At 44.0% G+C, this 9,436-nt stretch overlaps 2 non-coding genes across 2 annotated transcripts; both read left to right on the forward strand.

Annotated features, from left to right (window-relative positions):
* Nucleotides 1-4,795: 4,795 nt before the first annotated feature.
* On the forward strand, nt 4,796-4,869 carry trnat-ugu. Its single transcript has one exon. It is a non-coding gene; the product is annotated as a tRNA-Thr (tRNA).
* A 601-nt stretch (nt 4,870-5,470) lies between these two features.
* Nucleotides 5,471-5,544, forward strand: trnat-ugu. Its single transcript has one exon. It is a non-coding gene; the product is annotated as a tRNA-Thr (tRNA).
* The last annotated feature ends 3,892 nt before the right edge of the window (nt 5,545-9,436 follow it).

Below are 9,436 nucleotides of genomic sequence, written 5' to 3' on the forward strand. Positions count from 1 at the left end.
GGCAGAAGACTTCGCCTCTCGTCTCATCTCCTCTCCTTGACTTGTCTGACTGTAAAGCGCAACGGCGTCGGCTGTGTGTCAGTTGACGCCCATTCAGCCCGACACGCTGGACGCATCACACAGACAGAAAAAGTAGTCGCGTACCAATCCAGGGAGCGAATGTCGTAAAATTGCTGTTTCTGTGGAGAGGCGATGCAAGTCAACGCTGAGAAATACTGCTGGCCGAAACCGAACGATTTCATTACTACTGATACTTTTGCGAGTTGTATTCGTAACGGATCTGCTGACCCTCCCTCCCAACATATTTAAAAAATGCAACAGAGGAATGAGGGAGCGACGGTTGGCCGGCTTTTTATACTTGGCGAGGCAGCTGCTCACACAGTTGGGGGGCTTAACATACGTAATAGACCTCAGAGTCTTGCCTGTTTCTTCACAGTTAGGGAGGGATGAAAGAATTCGCCTGAACTAAACTTTCAAATCCAAGCTGACACACGCAAGCTGATTTTGAGCAGGAAAAGCTGTTTTTACACTCAACATGTCAAAAATTATGCCAGCAAGAATCTATGTATATAATTTGATGTGGAGGTCCTCTTTAAGGCCAGTTTATACTTTTGCATCTGCATAGCCTCGAGGGTCCTTGTGACATACATTTAGTCATCTGTCCATGAAGTATAAAAAGAACCGTTTGCATCGGTTTTGAACTATATCTGGCCCTTAAATACTTAAACAGAGGAAGGTTAAATAAAAATGGATGGTGCGACACAGCTAACAGGCTAGATAGCTTCCTCCATGTTGGATTGGGCGCATGCGCCAACGTGCATGCTGCCTGTTGCCGTAGCTCCGTCTCGTCGTCTTACTTTTTGTATTATAGTGTATTGTATTTTTTTGCTTAGCACATCTATCCCTGTGTGCACTGACGTGATAGTGAGCTGCTGTAGCAAAAGAGTTTCCCCTCGGGGATCAATAAAGTATTTCTGATTCTGATTCACTCAGTGTAGCCTGATTAGCTAATGTTAATCCCATGGATGTATAAGGAGAACTGAATGCAGCGTCCGAGGCGGGAGCCCCTGTTCATTCCTATGAGAGCTGCTCAGTGGCGCATGAAGCCAAAAAAGTTCAAATTGCAGGTATAAACTTACCTGGATCGTGTGCATTGTGCGGCCCATAGAGCAAGCTTACTAGAGACTCCACCGCCGAGCCGGCTAACTACCAGTTAGCTGCCTCTGCTAACTTGAATGGGGATAAAATTATTTAATTGTGCGGCTCTTCTAGACTTTCCAGATGTTATCGGAAAGGATCAAATTCTGATTCATTTCTCAGGGGTTGTGACGCTCAAAAAAATGTACCCAGCGTTTTACAGCCGCTTCTTTCACAATGTAAGTCTATGGGAAAAAGTCTTTTGGGGCCAGTGTGCATCACATGACCGACCCGGAAGTAATTGAATTAAATTGGCTTCAAAGCCCGGCGCACTTCCTGGGGGCTTGGCAATTTTTTACACTCAGTGCTGGAAAAGCTTCTCGCTTTTGCAAGACAGTGTACGTCAGTCACTTTCATTTTTGGCAGCTTATCCAAGCACAGAGTGTAAAAAAGAGCCACAGCTGTGAAAATCAGGCTAACACTGGTGCTTCACTGAGTGCTAACGCTAATGCTAGCTAACATCACTAACTGTGCAACTATTAAACTTAATTGCTAAAGTGGCAGATTGATTGACTGAATCAACAGGGGAAATCTGACACGAAAGCCCCTCCCCCTCTCATTTCCCATGATGCTCTGTGCTCCACTGGTTTGAAACAGAAGAAAGATGGAGTAAAACACCCTGTTCACTTCGCCTGTCAAAAGATGGAGTCTCCCTTTGTCTTGTTAAAGGCCTGTGTGTGTGTGTGTGTGTGTGTGTGTGTGTGTGTGTGTGTGTGTGTGTGTGTGTGTGTGTGTGTGTGTGTGTTGGAGGGTTAATAAGCTATGTGGTTCACCTGAGTCCCTGAAGCCTCGGGCCAGCCAGCCAGACTTGTGTGTGTGTGTGTGTGTGTGTGTGTGTGTGTGTGTGTGTGTGTGTTTTGAATAATTTATAGCTATAAAGAAATTGCTGCCACAGTTTAATTTCTTTCTCTTCATAATTGCAGTTTCTCATAACAGCTCTGTTTAATAAATCAGCACAGTGAGCGACCAAAACATTACGAGTTATGGAGAGTCACGTGCTGGAACTATTTTTTTGGTGAACAATGGCCAGGTGTGGTGATTTCCTGCAGTCTTGACGTCACAGAGACGCTGCACAGAAGTGCTGGTTGTCAAGAAATACAAGTGTTGGTGGGTGTATTTTTGAACATTGGAGAGAGCCAAGCCAGCTGTTTCCCCCTGCTTTCTGCCCTGTACTTAAAGCACAGACATGAGATTGATGTAGATCTTCGCAAGAAAGTAAAAAAAATGTGTTTTTTCCAAATTGTCGAGCTATTGCTTTAACTCTGACTAAACGAGAGCCATGCAGAAATAAAAAATACATTTTACACGTTCTAATCCTGTGTTCCTGCGTTAATTGTTCAGTTATCTCTTAGTATATGCCAAATGTTAGCCAAAACAAATCATTTTAGAGGATTTTTTAAAATGAAAAGCTGAACCCATCGTATAAAACCTCACTTGACTGTTAGCTTGGGGGTCGTAGTAGCTGGCAGAGCGATATCATGCGTCAGAGGCGTGTGCTTGGATGTCAGTTAGCAAAAAATGTATTTAGATTTACAAACTAATGTGGCTGAGGTCTAATCAATTCATTTCTCCCTCGTCCTCCTCCTCCTCCTGATCTGACAACATGGGTGAGGGAGGTGCGGGTCAACAGTCCTCTACAGCTCTGTATCACTGCGTATTTGCTATCCAATCCTCTGGTAACTAAGCATCGACCACACATTCAATTTCACTCAGAAATCCGCTACATTATTGAAAATCAACACACTCTTACTGCTGCTTCACAGTGACTCTAAACATACACTTTATGGCTACCAGGGCTGAAAGTAGGCCGGTACGCTCCGGTACACTGTACCACAGAAAGATTCAGTGCCGGTACGCAGTACAGAGAAGATGTGACGGCAGCTGCCTGCCAAAATGTCCTTTGCCATTTCCAACAAGAAAACACACCTGCCAAAGTTAGGTCGACACGAACAACGGCTCGTTTTCTTATAAATTGCTTCTAAAATGGTCAAGAGTGTTTGTGCCCAGCACAGACCTGTGGGTTTTTAATCTGTGCTGGAGGGAACCCCGCTGCCTTTCCAAAACTGTTACTGCTGGCTAACGTCAACCTCCGCTGCAGCTGACCGTTCCTTGCAAAAGATTCCCAATTAAAATGATAAAATGAAAGTTTTATTCCAACAACACGGACAGCAGGCCAAACAAGCTATGTGACATCTATGAGTTGTTCTGTAACTCTGGCAAACTGTAATAACGGTGTGCGTACGCATCTTTACTTCCTAAACACACGCAGTGCTCGGAAGGATGCATTTGATTTATTGTTCCCGTTCTTTTGATTCTTTCATGACCAAACCATGCGCTGTTGTCGATGAATGTTTTGTTTTTTTTACCTTTATTTATTCGGGGAAGTTTCACTGAGAGCAGTTCTCTCTTTTTCAGGAACGCCCTGACAGAGTTAAACACATTCACACCCGGGAGCTGCCCAGTCCAACCACAGTCGTGAAATCCAAGTCTGTCATTTCTGATTAGCAGACTGAGTTGCTGTGGGTGCCGTTCTGATCATAGATCTATGGGCCTGAAAACAGTCGATCTTTTTTTTTTTTTTTAAACAACTCCAGCGAAATTATTAATTTCAGTATCAGAATTTGATCCATTCGGTCCGATAACATTTGGAAAGTCTAGAAGAGCCGCACAATTTAATTATTTTATCCCATTCAAGTTAGCGGAGGGATAAACCGGAAGTGAGCCAGCTCGGCCAGTGGAAAACTCTGGTACACATGCTGTACGGGCGCTGGGGCCAGTGGGGGATTCACCAAGCTCTGGGTGACTTGAGTGACAACTATCTTTATTGAGTGACTCATACAAACTCGAGTCAGTAAAAAGACTCGAACCTCCCATCTCTAATGTAGAAGACATGCAGATAAAGAAACAGCATTGTTCTCGTATTGTGGAATTATAGTTAGCCCTACTATTAGAAGGAAAAATGTAGAGTAACCTCGTTCAGATGCTTCCTATAGACAAACAAACACAAAGCTTTGAGTACTGATCAATGATTTTGAGTCTGGTTTGTCGTCTTGAGTTCTGCTCGAGTGTAAACTTCCCCAAAGCCAAAAAAGAGCAGGACAGAGCTGCAAGCGATATCTTAAACCCAGCTCCCACTCGTCTGATCGGGACTTTTACGGACATAATCTGTGAGTTGACTGGTTTTGAATCATGTTTGGCTTGCAGGTATGAAAGTGCATCTGATGAAATATGCAGAGGTTGTTGTTGGCTTTGTTCAAAGCAGTGTGGGAAAGGAGTTTTTGCTTTTCAGCAGCTGCAGGTAGAAAAATATTGCTTTGATTTCACAAGAGGTTGCCCCTCACCAAGCATCTCCTCCACAGCAGACATACTGACCTGTCATTACAGGAAAAAAGGTGTAATTAATAACCTTAACGATGGCTGCATTCAGTTCAGATGTGTCCGCTCCAGTGTCCATGTATTGTGCATGCTCGCTCACTGGCCGGGCTTACTGGGGAACAGTGCCTTCATTAACGATATTAGTTCCACCTGTGCTTTCCCTACAATGACAAGTCAAAGTGTTTGCAGTGAGAAAGGTATTTTTGTTGTTTACTGTCTGTGAGGTGCTGTGGCTTAGCTGGTTAAAGCGCCTGTCTTGTAAACAGGAGAGCCTGGGTTCAAATCCCAGCAGTACCTTGCTATGTCATATCTGGCTTCCTGTGTCAAAAAAACTACGCCTTCTTTAAGCTAATGAAGAGGATTTGTGATGAAAAAATGTAAAATATGCCACATTTCCCCAGTTGGTGGAGCATGAGACTCTTAATGCCTGTATATTTTTGGTTTGAGGCTCATTTTGGAGTACCTTCACACTGAAGCTGTGACCAAACTTCTCACTAAAGGCAACAATTTCTTCTGCACTCATCATGTCATGGCACTAAACCTAAGATATCAGCTTGTATTTGTGAAATATCTATTACTGTGATTCAGTCCCAGGCCAAACAAACCTCTGCATCGTTGTGATTCAGTTTGCGTATATTAATGGTGTGGAGACCTGATTGCATTCAAATCTTTTTGAGCTGCGAAGTTTCCCGTCGCGCATATTAATGAAGTGCTGCTGATACAGAGACTCTGTGTAACCTTCTTTAAACTGGTGAGGAAATGTTTTTTCTCAAAACACCTACAGAAAGACTTGTCCTGCATCATCGGGAGGTTCAGCTGCTCTTCAAAGAAAGGAATCAAAATGTTGTTTTGCTTTGATAATACTAGAGTTTGCTTCAAAAACCAGCTCCAACACACAGGTACTGTGGCTTAGCTGGTTAAAGCACCTGTCTTGTAAACAGGGGATCCTGGGTTCAAATCCCAGCAGTACCTTACACCTGTGGTTCTCCATACTCCCAAACCCCTGTAAACTTCAGATCTGTAACGTGTCAACAACCAATCCCTGGCTGTTTTTACTCAGATGGTCTCTACTCTATAAAAATAGTTGTTCTTTGCTGATTAAGTTTCAGCTTTATCAAGAAAGAGCACCTATGAACAAAACCAAAAATAGTGTCACTGTATGTTCCGATATGTATTTGCGACACACTGAGCATGTGTTGCCTTGGCAGGCACCTGCCCCATGTAACTAACTCTTTCCAGTGTTTTGCACGTATGTGGTTCCCTGTGTGAGATTGGTCCAGACGCCGAGACGGCGTCCATCTCACTTCCTGACTGCTTTTCTGCAGACCCTGATTGGAGAGGCGCCCAGTCCAGATTTCCATGCAAGAGAATGCAATTTAGAAAGACCAGCATCACCTGGGGACTGGGCCAGGTTTAGTTTTTCAGTTATAGTACACACACTCAGACCTCCTATGTTTAGACACACAGCAGTTTTTGGACAGCCAAGAGGGCAGGTCAGATAGTTGAGGTTTTATTCCTTTTTTTGTCTTTTATTTAGTCAGGTATACCTTGTTGAAACTCTTAGTTAGGAGTCCTCTTTTGGTTGTATTTATTTATTTGATTTAAGCAGGAAAAGTACATTTACTCAAGTACTGTAGTTAAGCGCAGTTTTGTACTTTTTACTCCACTACATTTATTTGATAATTTGTTACTTTGCAGATTCACATTTATAATACAAAATATAAATCAACTAATAAATACTGATGAAGTATTATCATAGGTTAAAACAAGACTTGATTGATCCACGGGGGGAAATTACAAGCTACCCAGCAGTATATATATAGTAATTAAAATTAACTCCACCTTTACAAGCTGCAACATTAAAGTGATAAACATTAATGCATCAATAATTACAATAATATAATATACACTATTCCGAAATGGGCTGTTCTGCATAATGAGTAAGTTTAATTTTACTCAAGTAAAATTTTGAATGCAGGACTTTTAGTTGTAACAGAGTATTTCTACACTGTGGTCTTACTGCTTTCACATAACTAACGTTATGATTTACTTGGAGGCTGGACTCAAATGCAGGACTCAGACAGGAAGTAGTGAAGGTAAAAGGTTTATCGATGAGAGGGGAATGATGGTGGGACGAAGGTAATGGTAATCCAGAGCAGGTAGGGAGAGTGTGGAGGTGGCAGGCAAGCAGAACGCAGAGACAGACAAAAGGCTAACGATAACGAGGTTGAAACAGCAATCTGGCGATGAGCAGATGAAGAGCGGAGTAGATTTACTGCAGGAGATGAGCTGATAGGAGGCAGGTGAGTAGACCGAGCGGGTTGATAGGTAGATGGATGCCGAGAGCCAGGACAGAGGGGAAGGGCGTCCACGCCCACGCCCACAAGAGAGAGAGACAAAAACACCAGGAAACACAGACACACTGTCACAACCGTAACAGCTAAAAGATCAGATCATTTCTTCCACCACCGCTAAAGCCTCCTTTTAGCCTCAGATAAACTTTAGAGTATGTTTTTGCACAGAACGAGGACTGCGGATTTTGTCCTCCATCGGTTACATTGGAAGCATATTAGGAAGGGATCATTTAATGGCCAGTTTGACCAGGAGGAATGATTACAGCGAGCAAAACCTGTTTCAGTGCTCGCATCGGCACCTGACTGTTGTTTTTAGACAGACCGGAAAATTTGTGAACTTATCCTTTAAAGTCCTGCAGACTGGAAAAAGGGGGCGAATAGCGAATTATGAAGTAATTTCGTGTTTGCAACTGCAGAGAGAAACTGACACCGACTGACACTCGTGAACCAGATTTGAACCTGTAAACATCAAGAGCGATGACTGACACCACATCACTTCATCCCGCCGGGAGACGACCTGACAAGCAGAGTGTGTGTGTGTGTGTGTGTGTGTGTGTGTGTGTGTGTGTGTGTGTGTGTGTGTGTGTGTGTGTGTGTGTTAAAAACAGATGCAAGTGCATCTGTATGTGTCTCAGTGAGCACAGATGTGTACAGTATGTCTTTGTGTGTGTGTGGAAGATGAAAGGGATGCACACTGGCCTCGGGCTCCAATTAAAAACAGGCTGAGGTTGCTATGGCGATATAGGTGAACTGAAGTACTTTATGAAATATTACTGACTGACAGACTGTTTTACACCTCTAGCAGAGAACAAACTGCTCTGTGGATGTTTGTGAGGGGAAAAAACAGAGATTTCTAGAATAAAGTCGAAATATGTTGTGGTAGTTTGCCACCTTATCTCTTCCGGCCCTGTGTTCTCTGTTGTTTTCCCCTCCTTGATGTGTCTTGTGTGTCCCCCAACGTGTGTGTATGTGTGTGTATGTCACCTGGTCTGACTCCGTGGGTTCCACACCTGCTGCTGATCACCGGCTCACCTGGCTTCAATCATTCATCAGTCTCCACAGTTAAATACCAGGCTCTCCCACAACACCAACGCCAGATCGTCCACGTACACTAGTACGACCACTACGTCACGGCTCCTGATTATTTCCAAGTTAAGTACCAACTATTGAGTATTTGTTGTTATGTATCAGCGGTGGTGAGGAGTCTGCGTACAGGGCTGTGGTGGGGAACTTTGTCTCATGGTGTGAGCAGAACCATCTGCAGCTCAGTGCGACAAAGTCTAAGGAGCTGGTTGTGGATCTACGGAGGGCCAAGGCACCAGTGACTCCGGTTTCCATCCAGGGGGTCAGTGTGGACATGGTAGAGGACTACAAGTACCTGGGAGAACACTTAGACAATAAACTGGATTGGACCAAGAACACGCAAGCTGTTTACAGGAAGGGCCAGAGCCGCCTCTGTTTTCTGAGGAGGCTGAGGTCCTTCAACATCTGCCGGACAATGCTGAGGATGTTCTATGAGTCTGTGGTGGCCGGTGCTGTCCTGTATGCTGTTGCATGCTGGGGCAGCAGGCTGAGGGTAGCGGACACTAACAGACTCAACAAACTGATCCGTAAGGCCAGTGACATTGTGGGGGTGGAGCTGGACTCTCTGGCGGTGGTGTCAGAGAGGAGGATGTTGGCCAAACTACACGCCATCTTGGACAGTGTCTCCCACCCACTCCATGACGCGCTGGTCAAACAAAGAAGCACCTTCAGCGGAAGACTCATCCCCCCACAATGCACCACAGAGCGCCACAGGAAGTCATTCCTGCCTGTGGCCATCAGACTCTTTAACTCCTCCCTCTAAGTGTCAGTCTGTATGACCCGAAGTCACTAAACTGGACATTGATCATTAACATCTCTGCAATACTTGAATAATTGTGCAATATTCTGTGTATTACTCCTGTGCAATATTTAGTTTTCCTATTTATGGATATTGATATTATATACCTCCATTACCGCTGTGCAATATCTTAATAATCTCAATAAGCTACACTGTACTCGACAGTACATGCACCACTACTTATTACTCATATTATTATATTATTATTATACTGTATCATCAACCAGTAAACCCATTTGGTACCTCACTTATTTTATCTTATACTTATACCCACCTGGTACTTAATTTATTTTCTGACCTGTTTTTTATAGTGTTTTTATTTTTTTGCTAGTACTTTCTCCTGTGTGCACTGATGTAAAGGCGAGCTGCTGTAACAAAGTTTCCCTTCGGGGATCAATAAAGTATTTCTGCTTTGATATCTCGTGTAATCCTGGTCTTTGTTCGGCCACAGGATTATTCTGTGCCGGTGACTTCAGTCGTCTTTGCTCCTGTCTGGATTCCTGTTTGCCTGCCTGCCTCTCCTATAGTCCACTGTGCTTCTTCCCATCTACCTGTCCACGGAGCCAGACCCAGGGAAACCGTCCTGCTGTGTTGGTGTTCACGCTGACGGCCCCCAACAGAGGACTCC

The sequence above is a fragment of the Siniperca chuatsi genome, linkage group LG15 (genome assembly GCF_020085105.1).
Source record: "Siniperca chuatsi isolate FFG_IHB_CAS linkage group LG15, ASM2008510v1, whole genome shotgun sequence".
NCBI classification, from domain to species: Eukaryota; Metazoa; Chordata; class Actinopteri; order Centrarchiformes; family Sinipercidae; genus Siniperca; species Siniperca chuatsi.